Source organism: Pinus tabuliformis, chromosome 1_1 (genome assembly GCF_031772625.1).
Source record: "Pinus tabuliformis cultivar Carrire ecotype Pingquan chromosome 1_1, CPIR1, whole genome shotgun sequence".
Lineage (NCBI taxonomy): Eukaryota > Viridiplantae > Streptophyta > Pinopsida > Pinales > Pinaceae > Pinus > Pinus tabuliformis.
The window spans coordinates 911,012,396-911,035,024 of NC_142297.1; positions in this window are offsets into that span (position 1 = coordinate 911,012,396).

The window sequence follows — 22,629 nt, forward strand, 5'->3', positions numbered from 1 at the left end:
CACTAAGTTTGTCTCTTTGTTCCTTAGGTATCAAGGAATAACAGGTGGAACTAAAGACCCTGACATGCTTTATCGAAGGAATGTGGCCATACCACATTTCATAAGGAGTCTTGTTTCTAACAGCATTAGATGGGAACCTATTGTTTACATACACATCACATAGAGCTTAATCATCCCAAAACATCAATTTTACATTCTTGAAAAACATCATGGAACTTACAATATTTGAGATTGTCCTGCTCATTCTTTTAGCTACTCCATTATGTTGGGGATTATAAGGCACAATTGTTTTATGTTTGATCCCATGCTAGTGAATATAGTTTTCAAATTCATTTGAAGTGTATTATTTTCCATTATCAGTGTGAATAGAGCCAATATGAGATTGTGCATCATTTTCAATCCATGCATGAAAGTTCTTGAATGTTTGAAATAATCATATTAGTTCTTCAATTAATAAACCCAACACATTCTGGTGTAGTCATCAATAAATGTCATCATATATTTATTTCCATTTGTAGAAGGAACAAGTATTGAGCCACATAAGTTTGAAAGAAAAAGTTGAAGTTTCCTATGTGCTCTGGAATGTGAATCATGAAAAGACTGTTTGTTGTGTTTTCCTAAGATACAAGCATCACATTGCTTAAGTTTCCTTGGAATTGTAGGCAAACCAGTAACACCACTTTTCTTCAACATACATAGGTTGTCATAATTCAAGTGTCCAAATCTATCATGCCATAAAAGACTTGATGGAAATGAACCTTCATCATAATGAGAATTGTATGCGAATATTTGTGCACAAGCAGAGGTGCCTTGAAGCTTCAGAAGTCTTTCTTCTTCTATTCCCATCATGACAAGTGAGCGACATGATGCTTTTCTAACCTCAACCTTGCCATCAAACATATGAATGTAGTGTCCTTGCTAGCAGATGTGGACCAAATACAAAAAGTTTCTCCTCAACTCCAGGAGATATAGAACATCATGCAAAATAAATTCTGGAAGACCATGCAGTTTGAGCTTGATTATGCCAAGCGTTGATGGCTTGAGTTTTGATTTGTCTACAAATTATACTGCTCCATCAACATTGTCAGTAAATTCTTCAAAAGAATCTCTTCTAAAGTTCATGTGGAAAGTTTCTCCTTAATTAAGCAACCAATCATGTTTCCAAGAAGCAAGTGAAGCATTAAACAAGTCTTCAGTTACTCCAATATTACAATGTGCCACAACATAGTGAGTGGATTCAGGTGCTTTACCTTTCCCTTTGTCATTGGTTTTACCTTTGACTTCATTTCTTTCCTGCTCAATTATGTCCCAAGGTAATTTACATGTGGATTCATAATGTCCATCTCTATTGTAACATATGCAATGAAGATCAAACTTTTCTCCTTCGAGCTGTCTGGCCCCTGTGCCTCTAAAATTCCTTCTCCCTCTACCTCTTTGGACACATGTTCCTCTATAAGAATATTGTGCATGATTCTTCTCTTCATGTGCAAGACACACAACTTCTTCAAACTAAAGAGGAGTTTTCATCTTCCCGAAATCCTTCTCTCTCTCAACAAACTTCTTCTCAAGGGAGTCAAAGGTAATCTCCTTGAGGTTTCCACTTGCTTGCAATGACTTAAGATAATTTGAATAAGTGGGATATAGTGCCTTGACATAAGCTATGAGAGGAATTTTTATCTGAATACCAGTGGTTTTGATATCATGCATAATATATCTTACTTCTGATGCTAAAGAAATAAGGTCATCATTTTTCAATTCAAGACTAAACAACTTAATTATCAATTGGAAAAATTCAAGTTCAAAGTGTGAGTCATAGAGTTCCTTCAACTTATATAAGGCTTCAAAACCATTTGAAAATGGTGAAATATGGTGACTCACCTCTTCATTTATAGATGCTGCAATCAAGGCATAGGCGTTGCTATGCATGTTTTCCCAAATGGAAATCTCCTTATCTGAGGTGGCCTTTGTAGGTTCATTATCTCCTTCTACTACACAAACTCCTTTCCACAACTCATTGAAAATGAGTGTGTTTTATATTCCATAACCATATTAGGATAGTTATATTTTCTTGAGAGAACTACTCCAATAATAGATATCAATGAATGCATTTTAAATATGTGTACTATGTTGCCAATATAAAAAAAATTGCACTTGTGGTTGTAAAAACTACAATTTTGATATATATAGAAGAGGTATATATGGGGGGAGGGTTATATGAGGGGAGGGAGTGTATGATGGGAGGAATTATATGGGGGGGGGGAATTATATGAGGGAGGTAGGTTCAGGCCAAATAATAATATATTAAAAACACATGTCGGGCCTGCATTATATCAAAAACACATGTATTAAAAAATATGTCTATCCTGCGTTATATCATAGAACGAATACTATAGTACTCTCCTCATGGACCAAATACAGTGGAGTGATATGCAATGGTATAGTACCCTCCCACGGTGGTGTGTAGTGGTAAAAACTAGAGTATGGGTAGCGTGGTATGGAAACGTATTATTCAGCATGGAGTATGGAGTAGGATTGGGAGCGTGAAAAAGAGTAATGTAAAAAACCAGGAGCAGATTGGTATGGAAGTGCACAACATAATATAAAATGTAACACCAATCAATGGTTTCAGTCTTGCATTATATATTAGAAAAAACTGATGGTATACAATGGCATTCGTGTATGTTATAAAACAAGGGTATAACTGTGATTTGGAGAGAAGTATGAAACCGGTGGTATGGAGAAATTTTATATGGACAATGTTATATAATGGTCATCATTAGGGAGGAGCCAATATGTTCCGTTACACAATGGCGAGAACAATGTGGTACAAACCAAGCAATATGGGAGAGATACATAGCATTGGGAGAGCATTCAATGTATGCAACATATTGGGAGAGCATTAACCACAACGTTAAGGCATTAACCAAGAGAAACATTCATTAATATGACAACCTAAATATGCACTCACTGCACCACAACACAACCACGACTTCAATGCACCACAACACCTCCTGGAAACACGATCCTCTAGCAACCTTCAGAGAATGGAGCAATGGTAGAGGTGCCAATTCTACAAAATAGGTAGAACATAGGCAGGAGGGAGTTACAAAGGTAGAGAGGGAAGCCAAAAATGGAGATGGCTCTGATACCATGTTAGTCCAAGAGGTAACTCCTCAAACTAAATTGTGTTTGTGCATTAAGGTTGATCATAGATATATACATGGAGGGAGAGACTATTGGGCTTCATTTCCCAGTGTCTCTTCATATTCCAACTCTCCTTATTTTCTATTTACACTATTTTACATATTCACCCAATTCGAATGATTAGGTGTCAATGGTCTTTTTGAATGGTTGATCATGCCCTTTGGTTTGAAAAATGCCCCAAAAAATTTCATGAAGCTAATGGATGATATCTTATGGCCTTTCACCAATTATTTTGTAGTTTTATATCTAGATGATATCCTCATCTTTAGCAAGTGTGGGGAAGAACACTTGTAACATATTCAAAGGGTCCTTCACACTTTGTGGCAGCAAAAGCTATGTGCTAACTTGGAAAAATTCTCCTTCAACATGAATAAGGTCCAATACATAGGATACATTATTGGTGAGTAATGTGTGCATGTGGATCTAGCCAGGATCCAAGTCATTCAAAATTAGCCAGCCCCGATGATCTAACAAAGCTTCGTATCTTCTTGGGCCTTGCTAACTTCTACCAAAGATTCACATTGGAGTTCTCTTATATCACTTGGCCCTTAAGTCATGTGACCAAGGGAGGATAAAATATATATATTTTTTCTCTAAGTCACAATAGAAGGCATTCAATAATCTAAAACATCACCTTTGCTTTGCACTAGTCCTCAACCTGCTAAACTTGCAATAACCATTTGTGGCTGAGACAAATACCTCTGAATATGCTACTAGTGTGTTCCTCACTCAGACATGACATCTGATGGCCTATCATAGTGAAACACTCTCTCGTATTGTCTAAATACACCCCCTCTAAGATAAGGAGATATACTTCATCACGCAGGCATGCCTATAATGGAAGCATTATATTCTAGGGAAGGAGACAATCATCCACACTAATCACAAACCTCTATAATTTATGCATACACAAGGGAATTTAAAGGATGACCTCCATCATAAATGGTCCACATACCTATGCCAATTCCATTTAAACATCAAATACAGGAAGGGTAGAACCAATCATGTTGTAAATTGCCTCAGTCAGCTACCAGTTGTGGTGCTAACCACAACTCTTAATGCTTGTGGGAAAAATACCTCTAGGTGGCCATAATTATAAAATAGTCACTTGGAATTTGTTGCCACGTACCAAATGTTGATGAGAGTCAAGCAAGTTCCAAACTTCCAACTCCAAGATGCATTATTGTTCTAACTAGACCACATTTCTGTTCCTTCAAGAAAGTATTCCAAGTTGATTTGGGAGGGACATTACAGTCAGGTGGCAAGGCACTTTGGCGTGGAGAAGACAATAGCGGTACTTCAACAATATTTGTACTAGCCAAATATTTGACAATATGTCTAGTGGTATATTGAATCATTCACCACTTATGCCATTACTAAACCAAACCTAAAAAATAAAGATTTATATACTCCTCTAGCTACCATGACAATCCCTAGGAGTTAATCTCCATAGATGACATGTCAGGTTTTCCATCCACTAAACATGAAAATGAGTATGTTTTTGTGGTGGTTGACTAGTTCTCTAAGATGGACATTCTAGCATCGTGCAAGAAGAGTATCACAACTAAAGCCATTGCTAAACTCTTCTTTGAGCATGTTTGGGTTCATTTCAGGCTAACTCATACCATTATTTTAGATAGGGATAATAAGTTCCTCAACACCTTTTGTTCTAGGCTATGGTGTCTCATGGATACCAAGTTGACCAAATAAACTACATTTCATCCCCAATCATATGGACAAACAAAAGTGGTAAACAAGATGATTGTGCTTATCGTGCACATGTACAACTCTAAGCACCTATGCACATGGGATGAAATCCTTCATATCTCTATTGGCCATATTCCTTTTCATGTAAGTTTGGGGTTCCAACCATTGGCCCCAATTGATGTAGCTATGCCCATTGCATATTCATTGATTGAGTCCTCCCATGCTTAAATAAAGGTAGATAGAGTATCCAAATTTTTTTAGTAGATCCAACACCTCCAACAATAGGTCCATGATACTCTACAAAAATTCAATTTGAAGTACAAGCATCGACATGACTAGCATAAGGTTCCGCATAATTTTCAGGTTGATGAGAAGGTATAGTTACATTTACAGAAAGAGCATCGCACAGGCCCTAATAAGAAGCTCAAACCTCTATGATATGGGTTGTACACAATCACAAAGATGGTGGGTGAAAATAATTTTGAATTGAGCATTTCCCCATTCCTTGACTTGCACCTAGTGTTTAATGTGGAGGTGCTTTGACCATATTATCCACCTCTTTTGGACACCTCCAATGTAATCGAGAAATTGAAAACCACATATCTCAACCCTAATTGTGTTGAATAGGATACAGTGGATCAGATCATGGAAACCAAGACAAAGGATACCCCCTAGCAACACATACAACTCTACTAGGTTGTGAAGGTCAGGCAACTTCTACAAGGTAAGTGCCTCACCATGAGCCAAACTCAGTGGAAGTTTCCCCATATGATGGGGGAACTCAACAAAATGGAGACCATTGATTCATAATGCGAGAGGACCAATCCATGTGCATATTGGTGGGCATCCACCTACCATCACTTGTTGAAAACACAATTCTCCATCTTGGCAATTTCTCTAGATTTTCTTAGTCATCAACTTCTAGGGTTGTTTTAAGGTCCTAAATGACATTTTTGTGAAGTTGAAGGGGCCATGGCTATAGCCACAGTAAAAGCTTGGGTTATTTGAAATGTGAAAGTATTTTCTAGATCTTTCCAACGGGTTATCGAGCATGCAAATGGATATTATATGCAAAAGTTATGACCATAGGAAGTTGATGTACCAGCTAACCCCTATGGGGTCCATAATCCTTCATTAGGGGAGTTTTGAGGTCTAAAATGGGCCTCCTAAGAAAAATGTACAACCAAAATAAACTTTATAAGAACCAATAGGATTTAAGATGATGATGTCAACCATGGGGGATGATTTACCATTTTTGAAGTTAAAAAGTAAAAAGTTTAAAAAATAATAAAATAATAAAACAACTTTTTCTACTTGTATTTTCAACTTATCTCCTAAGGTTTTACTCACATTTTGAGCCGGATTACCAGTCGGATGAAAAATTTGATTCCTCATCCAATGAGTAACCATGTTGCATACTTTTGTTGGACCTTGCTACACAAAAAATGATAAATACATGGAAAAACGTGATTGCAATCACATTTTTCATGTATTTCTCATTTTTCATGTAGTGGGGTTCATCGAAAGTATGGAACATGGGTACTCCTTAGATGAGGAATCAAATTATGCATCCAACTGGTGTTGCTACTCGAAATTTGAGTAAACCCATAGGGAGATAAGTTGAAAATACGAGTTGAAAAAATAGTTTTTTCTTTTTTCCCTCTAAAATTTGATAATGTAATCTAATCTTGTTTTACTATTTCCACTATTATTTTATAATTTTCTTAGGAGGCCCATTTTAAACCTCAAGATTCCCCTAATCTCAGTGTTTCATCTCCTAGGGTTAGGTTTTTGGATGTTTATGGTTTCCTCATTACTTTTTATGTTAAAAAGGGCCTTTTGACCTCATTGTAACTCAGTATGGCAAAGGAACATTGTCGTCGCATCTCTTCTCAAAGATAAGCTACCACAATTCAAGCTACTTTGTTTTCATTCTACATTTTTACAATTTCCACACTTTCCATTTATTAATAGAAATCAAATTTCATTGTATCTCTATGTTTTGGTTATAAATATGTATTTCATTTTATTCCCTTCATAAATATGGATCATATTGTTGGTGATTGGAAAAGAATTTGTACAACAGATAAAGAAAGAAGAGGTTAATATTTCCTTAATTTGTAAAGCAACGGTAATTATTGCTCATACAAATTTGGTTGATTGTCTTGAAGAAATACCTAACTTGTTAAAGGAGTTTAAAGGATATTATTGCAGGTGATTTGACTAATAAGTTACCTCATGGAAGAAGCATTAATCATCATGTAGATTTGATTCTAGGAGCTAACTTACCCAGTAAAGAAACATACAAAATGACTCAAATAGAAACTGAAGAGATTAAAAAATCAAGTTCAAGATTTGTTGAATAAAGGATTGATCAGAGAAAGATTGGTCCTATGTGTTTTTCCTATAGTACTAAGCCCAAAGAAACATGGAGGATCGATAATGTGCATTAATTCCAAAGCTATAAATAAAATCACCATAGGTTATAGTTTTTCCTTACCTCACATGGATGATTTGATGGATTATTTAAGTGGAGCCAAATACCTTTTAAAGACATATTTAAAGAGTGGATATCATCATATAAGGATAAGAGAAGTAGATGAATGGAAGAATACATTGAAAACAAATGATGGATTTGTATGAATGGTTAGTAATTCCATTTGGTCTAGCAAATGGTCGAAGCACTTTTATTAAATTCATGAACGCAGTGCATAAAAAATTTATAGGTAATTTTTTCGTAGTTTACCTAGAATATATCTTGATTTATAGCCAATAAAAAGAGGAACATCTTAGACATCTTAGAATAGTATTGGATAAATTATAGAAAGAAGTTGCCCAGTTTGAAAAAGTGGAATTTTATGAAAATAGAGTTGGTATATTTGAGATTTCTGATATATATAGATGGCTTGAAGATAGACCAGGAAAAGTTTTGGGGTAGCATAAAGTGGCCTACTCCAAAGAGTATTTTTGAGGTAACAAGTTTTCATGGTTTGGCTAGTTTTTACAAAAAAAATAATTATGAATTTTAGTGAAATTTGTGCTTCAGTTGTGGAGACAATTAAAACAAGAAAACAACCATTCTAGTTGACTGAAGTAGAAAATATGAGTTTTAGATTATTAAAGTAAAATATTGCAAAGCAGCCAATTTTAACATTTCCAAATTTTAATAAACTCTTTTAGGTTGAATTTGATGCTAGTGGGATAACTATATGCATTGTTTTATGTCAAGAAGGGAAGTGTGTTGCTTAATTTAGTGAAAAATTGTATGAGGCCCTCTATCACTCCTCTGGATCTCCAAGGCTGAGGAAGAGTCCAGCTAAGGTAACCACAGACCAGCCTTGTAGCTTGGTAGCTAGCCCTACCAGGCCGGAGAAGGCTCTCTCCAAAGAATCACAACCAAGAGGGCTGGATGTATTAGAGTTTTAGGCTAGGTATAAAGTGTAGAGGGTTTTGTTTGTTTGATTGGGCTGTTGGATGAGGATTAGGTCAAGAACTAGGTCAAGGAAAATGAGATATGATTGCAAACATTCAAAGGGGAAGGGTAGGAAGAAAACCTAACACTTAAGGGTATTTGTGTGGGATGAATTAGACTAATGAGGAGCTAGGAAAAGCATGAAAACACATGAATTTTGTTCATCAACTTGAAAACTATCACAAAATAGACATGAAATGATTGTTGGAATAAACAACACATTAAAACATATGAGACAATAGAAGAAATAATGCTAAATGTTCATACCACAAGTATCCCAAGGAAATAGATGCAACTCATCTATTATGTTAGTGTCGGTATCTTCATCCCTTCGTCAGAGATCAAATTCTCTTGTTGCATTGCATATTAGGTGTCTCGCTCAGTCAGCTACATTCCATTAGGAGCATGGATCATCTGACGGTAGTGGCTTATTGTACATTTTCCCTCATGTCCTTTACCTGCTAGCCCATTTCCATTTATCAAGATTATTTGCAGTCACTTTTTGTCTTTAAATTTGCAAGAGTCATTTCTAGGGTTTTAGTTTCATTAGGTCTAGGGTTTCATCAAAAAGGTTTTCAAAATGTCCAATAATGGTCAGCAAGCGCATGAGGAGGTTTAATAAAGTTCCAGTACCAAGAAATTTCATAATCAATTACTCAGAAATGTATTTTTCCTCAAAACTCTGTTTTGAGGAAAAACAGAGTATTTTAGGTTTTTATTGTATAAATTCATGTATTTTCAGTTCTCTTGTATGTAAATCACTTCAGTGGCAACCCTGGTCACCTTGCCAAGCCTCAGTAGCTCCATCCCCTGCAAGGCAAACAAAAATCAAGTCATTCAGTTCATCAAAAGGCTCAAATAAAGTAAACTACTCAAAAAACAGAGGTGAAAAGTAAAGTCACATGGCAAACATTATAAAAGTGGGTTTTATGAATCAAAAATTAAAAAGCTCTTGTATATAAATCATTTTTTACAATTCAAAAGCTCATTGGCATTCCAAGAAGAAATATTGAGCAAAGTGAAAGCCGTGTTGGAAAAAGGAAAGCAAATCGCAGCAAAGGCACTCAGTTTTGGAGGTACAGTGCACTGGGTGAGAGGCGCGACGCATACAAGATGTGCGAGATATAGGGCTGCCCTCCTCAGTGTTAAATTTGTATTGGCACGCCGCACATAGGAGGTGCGGTGCATTAGGTTTGAGGCATGGCGCATAGAGCTACCAAGCCCGATTTCCTCAAAAACTCCCTCACATTGCCAAAATCACTCAAGTCTTCTAGTGTGCAAGTAAGTCAAGATCTTTTCCTTGCTAGTGAAGGAGTTTTTTTTTTAATTTATGGTGGTTGTGTGAAGAAACTCAAACCCTATTTCCTTGCAATTTCTCAAAAAAAACCATGCCTAGGGTTTGAATTTGTCATTTTGCTGCCAAGTTCATTCAACCACTCCCTCACTTTTTCACTCCATTTATTTTCCCAGCTTATCCACCCATTCCCTAACTCCCGTATTCCTAAAATCATTTACCCCTATCCCCAAATCCCATTTTCCCAAATCTTAATTACAAATCCCCAAACCCTAATTGTTGTTGTGATGCAGGAAAGTGTTCCCTCTGTGGACAGAGGCAACCCCTCTAGCCCTAGAGTGGGTCTAGTCACAAACAAGGATAGATCAATAATAGCTTTCCTTAAATAGTCATAGTTGGAGGCCTACCTCAACTGGTGGTTGATGGAGTTCCGTTGCGCTGCTCCAACTTCCGCTTCTTTCTCCTAATGAGTGATCAACCTGAAACAATGCAAAGGAAATACAACAAAGCACGTAACTGGAAAACAACAATGATCTATTTACTCACAAAGTCAAGAAATCATGAGCTATCAAGTACATTACATAGAAGACATAGAAAAACATCATTCATTGTATTAATAATGAAATAAGAGTAAGCTTACAACCAAAGTCTTGACGTCACAAGCCTTCTTAGAGGGATCCAACCAACATGTTCCTCAAGCATTCACTCTTTGAAGATGGATCTCCCAACATACAAGTCTCTCTCACTCATAAGTTTTACACAAGATTAAGGGCACTTCACAACCTTCCACAAGCTATCAACAATCCCACACTTGTCACACTCACACCAGCTATCTAGCAAACTCACAAACACTAACAGCACTGCTCATCTAGCCAACTATTAGAAAACTCGCAATGCATAGCAATGGTGAGAGTTTAAGTAGGAGAAGGAGTCTCCATGAAAGGTGGAAGAGTGAGCTTATCTTCAAGGAGGGTAGCACAAATGACGGAATAGCCACGCCAAAGAAAGGAGCGCGATACAAACTATGCCAACAACTAGGTCTGGAGTCATCTGGGAGGCCAACTGTTGGAACAAATTCGCCCAATCTTGATCATCGCGGGGGCATAACTGATCTTAAGCGCTGACATCGCTAGTGAGTAATGTGGATAGTCAGGTCATCGTTAAATATTATAAGCAACCCCGCGCTAGAGCATGAAATGCTTTATGAAACTGACTGAGCTGGAACACCATCTGGAAGAACCTACACGCAAGTACAACTGATATCTCTGATAATGAAGTACATGTAGTCTAGGCATGGGCACAGCCATCCAAAAGACATACGAAATAGGTCTGTGGTACGGACGCAGCCATCCAGCTAATGAGACCACAAGAATGATAAAGGTATGGTCACAGCCATCCATGAAGAGTCAGGTATGGTCGCAGCCATCCATCAATGAGTCATGTAATCATAAACCAATCCACGTAGCCCGAACATGTGTAAGTTGAGTTCGGGGTCTTGAACCCAACCGACCATAGTACAAATTCTAACATGTGAATAGATGTGCTGAGGTCGAGCATGATAGAAATTCGCTTGATTACTAGTCAATGATGAAAACCGTTAACAAGCGTGAGAGAAACCACCAATAATGCTAATGGTTCTCAAGGTACTAGCTAGCACAATCCATGAAGTGTGAAAAAGGAGCTGAAGTCGAACACTCGTGGAATCACCCAATCGATGACCAATGATGAAAGTTGACCGTCAGGTGCGAAGAACTTGCCATTGAGGCATGCAAGCTCTAAGGTACCAAAGGGGATCTCTAGATCAATCTCCTGGATAATGAGTTGATGTCGACAAGAGATGACCCGTCGCAGGAGGGCCATAATGTTTCCCCCATCAATGACACTAGATAAGGAACAAGTGATAGATGGCGAAATAGAGTATCAGAGGAGAGGGAGAGGGTGTAAACTGCAGAAGGATTATACTCTTGAACATGTCGGCGACACGACTCTGGAGGGTGGCAGCATTCAGATACCAAGGGATCAGAGGCACAATGGAAACAACGTGAATCGAATGGAATGAGGCTAAATGATAACCCAAAACCCGCAGAAGGCCAAATGACGATGTATGGATGTCCCAACCCGACAAGAAGCAAAAGTGTCGATGTTCAAGAGTGACTAGCTACCATAGACAATCAATGATAAACCTGCTGTTGAATCCAACCTAGTAATAATTTAACGAGCCCTAGGAAGGAGAAGCTCGAGTCTCGTCATGGTGACGAGTCCAATGTCATCAGGGTTTAATGAGTCCGACATAGGTAAAACTTGGAGTCTTTTTCATGTTTAGAGAGTTTGAAAAAGACACGGAAAAGAAAACTCCAGGGGGGTCCTTTTTCATAAATTTGTGTCTCTCGAGCCCAAAAAGGTATAAAACGATACTCGAAAGAACTTCCCGACCATTACGATCGAGGAGTACTTTTCGTGATTAGTGACTTCGACCCAAAAAAGTAGAAAAGCGGTCGGAATCACATCGTTTCGTAACCAATAACGAGCTTGAAACGACAAAGGCCTGGCAATCTTTTCGTGTTTACACGGTTGGAAAAGAGCTTAAAGGTGATTGCCTCTTATTTCTTTTAACGAGTCAAGAGGAACAACTCGACTATCTTTTCATTTTTTAAGTCGGAAAAGAGCATTAAAGACGACTTTATGGATCAAGTGTACACGAAGCTGACATAACTCCACTACCTGTAGCTCTGCACAAAGCACGTCAAACGTAAACCCATTCGACATAAAATGAAAAATATACATAGAAACATAGTTAAAAAGCCAAATTTTGACTAACCATGTGACAAAAATGAGGAAAAACACACATTTATAGAATTTTTTTATTTCCAAAAATTACCATAAAAAGGGGTTAATTCATTCATTTTTACCATTGTTACTATTCATTCCACTGTGGAGCATTTTGGAGCACCAAAGTTGGTGAGCTAATTTCGGCCTTGTTTGTCCACCGTTCACCCTGAAACTTGTTCCAGGTAAATAGACTTTGTCCTGCGCTTCAATTCAATGTATTTTTCATGCATTTTGACGTTAGATGTGTTAGTTTAGGTAGATTTTTTGAGTCGGGCTCCGCCGCTCAGTCATCGTGGGTATACCGCTCGGGTCCACGATGACTGAAAATATTTACACATAATGCACTCTGATCATCGCAGGAAAGTGATGTACTTCCACGATGACCGCGAGAAAATTGAACTAGCCATCTCGCGCCATTGCATCTGTTTTAAAAACAGATGTGATGGCGATGCAAAATTATGTTTTTATGCAAATTACGTATTGAATTTTGCAAATGAAGTTCTAATTCATTTTTTCTCGTCATGTAGGCCATAATGGTGTTTTTCTGGCAAGAATGAATGCATGATGATAACAATGTGGAGGCTTTCACCGATGCTGGGTGCCGAAATGCATTACAGGCATGCGGATTGCTCAAATTCTTCCTTACTCTGCACCTTCGGTCTCAACCCGATTTACTGGACCTAATGATCCGAGTTTGGAACCCAACAGATGGGAAATTCATCATCCGAGGCCGGGACATCGAATTTGATGCCACAGAAATATATTTTCTGACTGGGTTGTCCTGTCGTGGTGAAAGACCCATTCTAGAGGGGCAATGACCTGGGGGCGATTCCCTAGAGATGCTGATGGCTCAAGTGTGCCCACGGGCATGCAAAACGAGGAGCGGGAAGGTGGCAATCCCGACAATGGAAGACGTAGTTCTTTGCACTATGCTATTCATGGTGACATGGGCAGCGGGCTCCCAAGCCCAACACGAGGCATCGAAGACCCATCTCCGGTTGGCTCTTGAATGTCTCAATCCAACCATGTTTAACTGGGCAGAAACAATGATGGTGAACATGAAGAGGCAAATCACCAACTGCCGTCGAGGAGAGAAAAAGTACTTTGGCTACGAGTCGATCTTAGTCCCACTCATGCTGGAGCGGGTGCTGACATTGCGGTTACAGGACATGGATTTGGATTTTCCTAGACCACGTGAGACTAGGGCCACACAATGGGCACACGTCATGCCACGAGGAGGTGGCAGATGACCAGTGTCATGGGGGACACTGTTTTGAGAGTGGCCAGAGCGCCAGACAATCTTCGTTAAGGATTGGCCATATGCTGGCATGGACTTCTGCGGAGATCTTGACATGCAGCTGCTTGCTGGAGAGCAGTGGGATGATGGTGGTAAGACACTTGATCGCGTTATTTTTGCATTTTATTTTTTATAATGTTTTTTGAGATTTTTTCATGTATATGTCCTAATGACGAATGCTATGGAATTTCAGATGTGGGACCAGTGAGACCCGTCGGGTTGGCTCCAAAGGCACGAAGGCATTCACAGGGCATTGCAACACTAACCTTGGCTCCCTCAGCTGATGATCCGATGGAGACAGTGGCCCGAAACCTTGAGGGCTTGACAGCAGGGATTCCTGATTACATGGGGGTCAAAGAGGTCCCCATAGCGTTCTAGATCCACACAGTAGGGGTGGTACCCAGGGTGCACCGCCTGTTGAAGTGGGTGGCACGAGCGGTGGTGTGCTACAAAGAGCATAACCCACTGCAGTAGACACTTAGGTTTTATTTCCTGTTGATGATTTTTTGAGAGACATGTGTCTCAGATGTATGGAGAACACATACTCTATTTGGACATGTACACTTATTTTTTGAGTGCCTCGGTGCGCCACATGATATATATATATATATATATATATATATATATATATATATATATATATATATATATATATATATATATATATATATATATATATATATATATATATGTATGTATGTATATATGTATATATGTATATATGTATATTCCTATGGTTTTATTATTGTGTTTTACATGCTTCTTATATGTTGTTTTGATTACATGTTACGCAAATGTTTGTCTAATACATGGTTAGCCAATGCATCAGTTAATGTGTTTAATCTTCGTGGAATATGCTGATATGTGATGAAATCAAAATTCATTTCTAACAATTTAACACGTAAATACAACCTTAAAATCCGATGGTCTCTGATGGAATATCGCCCATTGAGTTGGTGGACGACAAGCTGAGAATCCAAGTTCACAACCAATGTACAAATACCGAGATTGATCACCTCGGCCAGTAACTCAATAACAACACTATATTCAGCGACATTGTTTGTGGTACAACCTAGACAAACACCTTGAAGGTCTACCAACTCACCATGAGGATCGTAGATCACCCATGCCACAGAAGACAGGTTGCGGGTACTGCGGCAGGCACCATCAACGAAACCAACGTAAGGTGCACCAGACATCTGCACAAGAAGCAAAAGACATAATAAGCAGCAATACGCCTACACACCAAGCCAAAACATGAAAACACACACACACAACACACCTACTAAAAACACATGTATGTACAAATCAGAGTGCATGAAATTCATGCATAATACTTTTTCAAGTAAAACCCATTTTTGGGCTTATCCTGTTGCGCCGCTGTGTGACTGTCCCAGATAGTGTAGGCACCGTCTCGGCCCATTTTGTAAAATAATCAACGAAAACGATGATATACCCGTGCCCCCCATCCGAACGAGGGTTACAGGCCATATAATCAATGCCCCGTTTAGCAAAAAGGCCGATGGTAACAATAGGGTGCAATGGGGAACCAGAAGCAAATCACTCAAGACAAGGAAGCATTGCCCGATGGGTAGGGAGAAATGAGGAATGAGGGTGATGATCAGACCAAGGGGGTTCCTTGAGAGACATGGTCTCGATAATGGCTTTGTCAGAAGGAAATATTTCCTTTAGAGGGTCTGAAGAAGTGTTGTCTCCAAGCTAAGGGGAATGAGCATACGAGTCGAGAGCTCTGCTCGAAGGAGCAAATTCAGAGGATGGAGCCGATGCAGAAACAATTTCAACGTAGTTGAGCTTAGCAGGACTCAATGACATCTCATCGCCCCAAGATTCTATCTGATCAGTGGGGGGAAGAACCCAAGGATCAGAGCGAACAGAAATCATATTAATAGGAGCGACGTTGGGAGGTGGGAGCGAAAAAACACCCATAAGGGTAGGATATTTAAAGAGTCTAGCTCCCACACTCTCACATGGGATGGAGGTATGCTCCACAAAGGGCACGTTGCCTTCGGAAGAGGAGGCGAAGAAAGACAACTGGTCTATTGTGATGATCTTCCCCTGATGAGGGAAACGAATGAAATGAAATAGAGATGAAGCCACAACTCACATGGCATATGTCCAGCTCCGTCCCAAAAGGAGGTTGTAAGTTAAATTGGCATCAATGACTTCAAATTCCACTTCAACCATCTTCCCTTCCAAAGTAATAGGCAAGCGTTGGAGTATACCATAAGGGCGAGACTCTCTCCCATCAAAGGCTTCCAAGGTCGTAGGAGACTGGCTCAGAGTCGGAGAACCGATAGCCTTCCAACAAGCAACGGACATTATGCAAGTCGAAGCACCTTCATCAATGACGGTATGATGGATCGTTTTAGAATTGATGATGACCTGGATAAGGAAGGCAATTTGGTGAGGTAGTCTCGGTATATGGTTGTCGAGGTCAAAAGTGATCAAATCTGAGTCGGTTGGGTCGATGCCACCGATAGCTGATAGCAAGGACTTCCTCTGAGAGGGGTAGCTCTGGAGAACTTCTAAAGCGGACATAGCTGATGGAGCCTAGGCTAAGTCCTCAACGATGCTATAGTGCTGAGCAGCATTAGGGTTGTAAGAAGATTTCCGAAGTGTGCCTTTAGGAGGGGGTCGAACGGGCGTCTCAGTGCTAGGCCTCTTAATATGGAGTGGACCAAAACTGGATGGAGGAGCGCTAGAGGGGACCTCATGCTCTTTCTCGGCTGGTGACGGATACTCTTTTGCCCGAGTACTAATGTGGACGGGAATCGTCCCAGCCATAAACACTTGAGAACTAAAGGGAGAAGAGGATTGAGATGGATCAGCCACCATTTGCGTTTGCTGTGAGGGAGAAGGCTCTTTAAGCATGGCAGGAGTCCCAGGAGCACCTTTCAACAAACAACTAACTTCAGACTGCCTTGGGCAATCTTTGGTATAGTGATCTTCATCACAGATAAGGCAAGGATACTTAGGCTTGCGTTTGGTACCTTCCTCGGGTGGAGCTTTACGGGGATCCTACTTTAGTTGATCAGCTTTATTCTTTCCCTTTCCCTTCTTCTTTCCTTTCGAGTCTTTGTCTGCCATGGTGGACTAGACGGCGTTAACCTCGGAAGTATTACCGGAATTGGATACAGGCTGAGAAGTATTTTCATTCGGAGCATTCGATTTTTGCTTCCCAGGGTTTGCAGAAGGATTCTTAGAGGGCAGATTAACAGAACCAATGACATCGTCAATAGATGGCGTTGACGGGGCTTTGGAAGTTTCGAGCCTCGAGGCATCAGGCAAATAATTATATAGGGTACTGGACTGGGAGTAAACCAAGTCAAGGTACTGAGCACGCGCAGTAGCCTGCTCTTCAGTTACACATGCCCCCATAGCAATGTCCTGTGCTATCGGACCAACAAATGAGGTCATGAACCAGTCGGTCAAAAGCTGATCGGAAATCCAAAACTTAATCAAATGGCGATGCTGTCTCCACTCATGGATATGATCGGAGATATGTGTAGCCATTGTTTGTTTTAAGGATGTCAGGAGATGCCTACCTGTTTCATATCGAATCGGCAACTAAAAATGAGTTAAAAATGCCATAGCCAACGAGTTGAAATCCTGAAAAGATCCGCGAGCTAACTCAATATACCATTTAGCAGCAGAGCCAGTGAGGGTCCTTTGAAAAAGGTGGAGCCGGATTGAATCATCAAGCCATGAATTTGACAAACACCATAGATGATAAGTCATAACGTGGGCTTGGGGATCTTCTCCAGCTTTACCATCAAATTTGGGACAATCACTGGGAATCTTAGTTGGAACCGGTGGCCAATACGGATTATGAAGAATAGGATCATTAGTCAGTTTGGACACATTCGGTAATTCCAACATTGCTAAAAAGGGTAATTGAGGGTTAAAGGACATCTGAGGCCATGGGTAGGAGGTAGCACCAGAGTTCCAGCCAGCTGCTTGTTGCCCCCATTGATTCTGTCTGGACGGATTTGGCCCAAGAGGGTTTTGTCCGTAGGGATTTTGTCCATAGGGGTTATAGGATGGCTGACCCTGGATTTGCCCCCCAGCATTCCATTGATTACCAACTTGGCTTGCAAGAGCAACATATGGTTGCTGGTAATTCTGATAAGGACTCACCTGCAATTGTTGATAATTTTGGTACGGGGCAAATTGGGTTTGCCCTTGGGATTGCTGGAAACCATAAGGCGTCTGGGCTCCAAAATGAGCCTGGGAGCCATGCTGCGTTTGATAAGCAGGTTGAGATTGAGATCCGACCTGCATTTGAAGACTGGACTGGGTCTGGAGCCCAGACTGGAGCTGAAAACCGGGTGGAGCTTAAGAAGCAACAATCGTTTGAGTGCCCGATTGAGCAGGCCCAGATGGGTGTCCTTGAGAGAACTGAGGCTGAGCCACCTGGCCAGAAGGTTGACCTAGTTGAGATTGAGATTGACCCATTTGCCCAAAAGGTTGAACTTGCTAGGTGTTGGGTTGTCCTTGCACAACTAAGAGCTATCCTGATGGACCAGATGGCTGAGTAGACTGGACAGCCGGTTGGCTTGATTGGATTTGAGGCTGACCAACTTGTCCAGATGGTTGACCAGACTGGATAGTGGGTTGGCCTTGCTGAACGTAAGGTTGACCGACTTGCCCAGAAGGGTAGCCTTGCTGGACACCAGGTTGGCCTTGTTGCATGTAAGGTTGTCCCGGATTACCAGAAGGTTGCCCGAAATAAGTAAAAGATGAACCACCAGAGGCCGAAGGTTGTCCCTGGAAGGGTTGTCCTTGTGGGCCTCCAGGTTGCCCTGGATAAGGCTGTCCGTAATACTATTGCCCATAGGAGGGCTGCATGTAAGACGACTGACCTTGATAAGGTGGTCCTTGAAAATTGGCAGGGGGTACTTGGCCACCATGATAACCGGTGGTACCCCAAGCAACGGATAATGGGACCGTAACCTCAACTGCAGGCTGAGGGGGTAAAGGTTCAGGGTAATAAATATGAGCTCCTAGAGAATCATAATAATGAAATGGATCTTGGGGGTCTGGATTCTGAAGAGCATGCAAATATTGATCATATGCCCCCCCTACTGGAATGGAACCAGAAGAAGGTGGGGCATTTAGTGTAGGATCAACAACTCCAGGTGTAGATGCCAACAGGCCACTATTCACAGATCCGGACGAAGGTCCAGCAACAGTGGTCACAACTGAGGATGCAGTGATGGCACCAACAACAGGGGTTGAAGAAGCCACACAGACAATTGGAATAGTCGGGACTGAGGTGACAGACACATTGTGAATTTGAAGAATAAAAGACTCCGAAGTCGGAGTGACGGTATGAGACCACATGGAACTCGTAAGGGAGGTCCGAGAACCCATAAAATCCCTCAAATCCTTATAGCGCAAAGGCAGCGTGACACCGAGAAGGGTGACACGGAAGGGTGTAGTCTTCATTGAGATGGGAATTTCACTGCTCGTCACAACGGATTCTTCACTCGTAACAGGGGATGTGTCCTCCATGTCAGAAGAAGACATTGGGACTGAAACACTAGGAGGAGTACCGGGAATATCTTCTTCGGAAGGCTCCCAAATGGGGTTCCAATGAATATTGTAAGACTCGTCTTCTAGAGCGCAAGAGTTAATCGGTTGGATACTCGGAATAACAGGAAGAGTATCACTAACAACCGGTATCTCAGGAGTAGCAGAAGAGGGAGACCCTTGGTCACTTGGAACGAGAGACGGGATCGGTGATTCCGCTAGGATGATTCGACTCAAAAACCTTAGGAAAAATAATGAGAAAGAACCCTACTCAAGCTAACGAAAACAAGATCTAACAGGGTAAATATGAATGTGGCTGAATAAATTTTAAGACACAAGAACAAAACTTGACCTCTTCATCTTTAAAGAGTTGAGAAAAGGACAAAAAGATGACTTTAGTCACCTTTGAATATTTAATGAGCCTGAAGTGACAAGTGCTTAGATGGACCTTTTCTTTTAGGGAGTCCGAAAAGGAATGAAAGTGACTACTCTGGAGAACTAGGCAAAAGGTTTACCAGACAAATCCTTAAAACTGCATATACACCTTGGCAGTCATATGAAGACCAAGGACTTTCCGTACGGCAGTCAATCTTCCCGAATGCTGTGTTTGGTGTGTTAGGGTTTGTAAGGCGGCAGACATGGCTTCCTAAGGATAAAGGATGATAACCTAGTGGGGTCTCCCAACATATACTGGATGGTACATGGGAGCAAAAATCCGTACTAGACCACTATTGAGTCACAGAAGGAGGTATCACCCAACCTTGAGTGGAAACAAAAGTGACTAGGTTTAACAACGCCAGAGCACGTCTCTAGCCTAGACCTCTAAATAGTGTGCGTTATGTTCCAATGCGTTGTTAAATTTAGTTAGTTCATTTTAGAGTTGATCTTGAATTATGTTTCAATTTTCAGGCCTTACTGTATGTATACAACAAATCCTAGGATGCAGCTAGAATGAGCAAAAATATCCTTTTTCTTCAATGAACACCTACCTATGGGAGGGTAGAGAGATCATTCCCAAACCAAGAAAACCAAGACAACAAAGGCAGTCACTCAATGCATACAGACATCAATTCCTAAAGTGCACGAATACTACTAATGAGAGATCTTATCATTCGCTTTCAAACATGCAAACTTGAAATGCAAATTCACTTTCACTTTTGTACACTAAATTAATGCAATCCTTTTGATTTTGATGTCTTTAAATCTAGAAGAAACAAATAAGCAACAAGCAAGTGTGGAAAAACCCGTTGATCCAAACAATTGTGATCTATGTTCGGTAGTGAAAAGAAATCGAATCAATGCCAAAGATTGGTTCAATAACAATCACTAAACAATCAACCAAAAGCAAGCAAAGGGGAAGGCTCAATCAAACCAACAAGAAGCTGCAAACGAACCTTGAGCAAACAAGCAACCAAGCCAACAGATTCAAGGAACTTGAAATAATGAACTAGGTCACATAAGCAAAAAGCAAGATTCATTCAACAAAGCTCACAAGAGAGTGCCTTAACCATAAACAGTGAAAAACAAGCTACTAAGTAGGTGAGAAAAGCAAGGGACCAACAGGACTGATGGACTCAGGAGGTAGAATTGAGAAAATCAATTCTACAGCAATCAGCGTGGGTAATACACAAGCAACAAGCGCTGATAAAGCACTAGCTGCAGCAACAAAGCGATGTCAACGCGGAAGTACATGAATTTTCCGCGACGGTTGGATTTTCAAAACTGTCGCGACTATGAGGCGTAATTATGAGATGCATAGAATATTACAAAAGGGTGAGCGCGATGACAGCGCGACTATTAAATTTAAAGCTACGATGATGTTCAAAACAATGATAGGCGAACCAAAACTCCCAAATCAAAAGCAGTCAATCCTTCAATCAAATAGAGGTACTTCCCAGATCAAGCCAGGAAACTCAAAAGACTGGTAACTAATCCCCAAAACTTCAAAATAGACCAAATCAAAAATCAAGACAAGATCAAACAAGAAAAGAACAAAGGCCAAGGCTCCCCAATGGAGTCGCCAATTTGTGATGCAGGAAAGTGTTCCCTCTGCGGACAGAGGCAACCCCTCTAGCCCTAGAGTGGGTCTAGTCACAAACAAGGACAGATCAAGAATAGCTTTCCTTAAACAGTCATAGTTGGAGGCCTACCTCAACCGGTGGTCAATGGAGTTCTGTTGCGCTGCTCCAGCTTCTGCTTCCTTCTCCTAATGAGTGATCAACCTGAAACAATGCAAAGGAAATACAACAAAGCACGTAACCAGAAAACAACAATGATCTATTTACTCACAAAGTTAAGAAGTCATGAGTTATAAAGTACATTACATACAAGACATAGGAAAACATCATTGATTGTATTAATAATGAAATAAGTGTAAGATTACAACCAAAGTCTTGACGTCACAAGCCTTCTCAGAGGGATCCAGCCAGCATGTTCCTCAAGCATTCACTCTTTGAAGATGGATCTCCCAACATAGAAGTCTCTCTTACTCATAAGCTTTACACAAGTTAAGGGTACTTCACAACCTTCCATAAGCTATCAACAATCCCGCACTTTTCACACTCACACCAGCTATCTAGCAAACTCACAAACACTAATAGCACTGCTCAACTAGCCAACTATCAGAAAACTCGCAATGCATAGCAATGGTGAGAGTTTAAGTAGGAGAAGGAGTCTCCATGAAAGGTGGAAGAGTGAGCTTATCTTCAAGGAGGGTAGCACAAATAACGGAACAGCCACGCCAGAGAAAGTATGGCGATACAAAATATGCCAACAACTAGGTCTGGAGTCATCTGGAAGGCCGACTGTTGGAACAAATTCGCCCAATCTAGATCATCGCGGGGCCATAACTGATCTTAAGCACTGACATCGCTAGTGAGTAATGTGGATAGTCAGGTCATCGCTAAAGATTATAAGTAACCCTGTGCTGGAGCATGAAATCGGACCATCGTTGGAATCAGGTGTACTTCCGCGATGGCAATGCATCTGGACTATTTATGAGCACCCTTCAGTGCGTATATTTAGTCCATAGTCGCGATGAGGAAGATAACTTAGGAAAAGTGGGTCATTTGGCAACATCAGAGAGCATTTGTCTAATATGATCATGTTTGACTTGGACACATGACATAGTGGGAAGACTGGAGTGAAGGCAGTGAAAAATTACTGTGTAACAGCTATCCCTAAAACCCTTCTATTCCCCAAATTCCAGTCAGCAACATTTCGAATACCCATATTACCCTCTCCCTTCACAGTCTCTAATACATCTTCAAACAT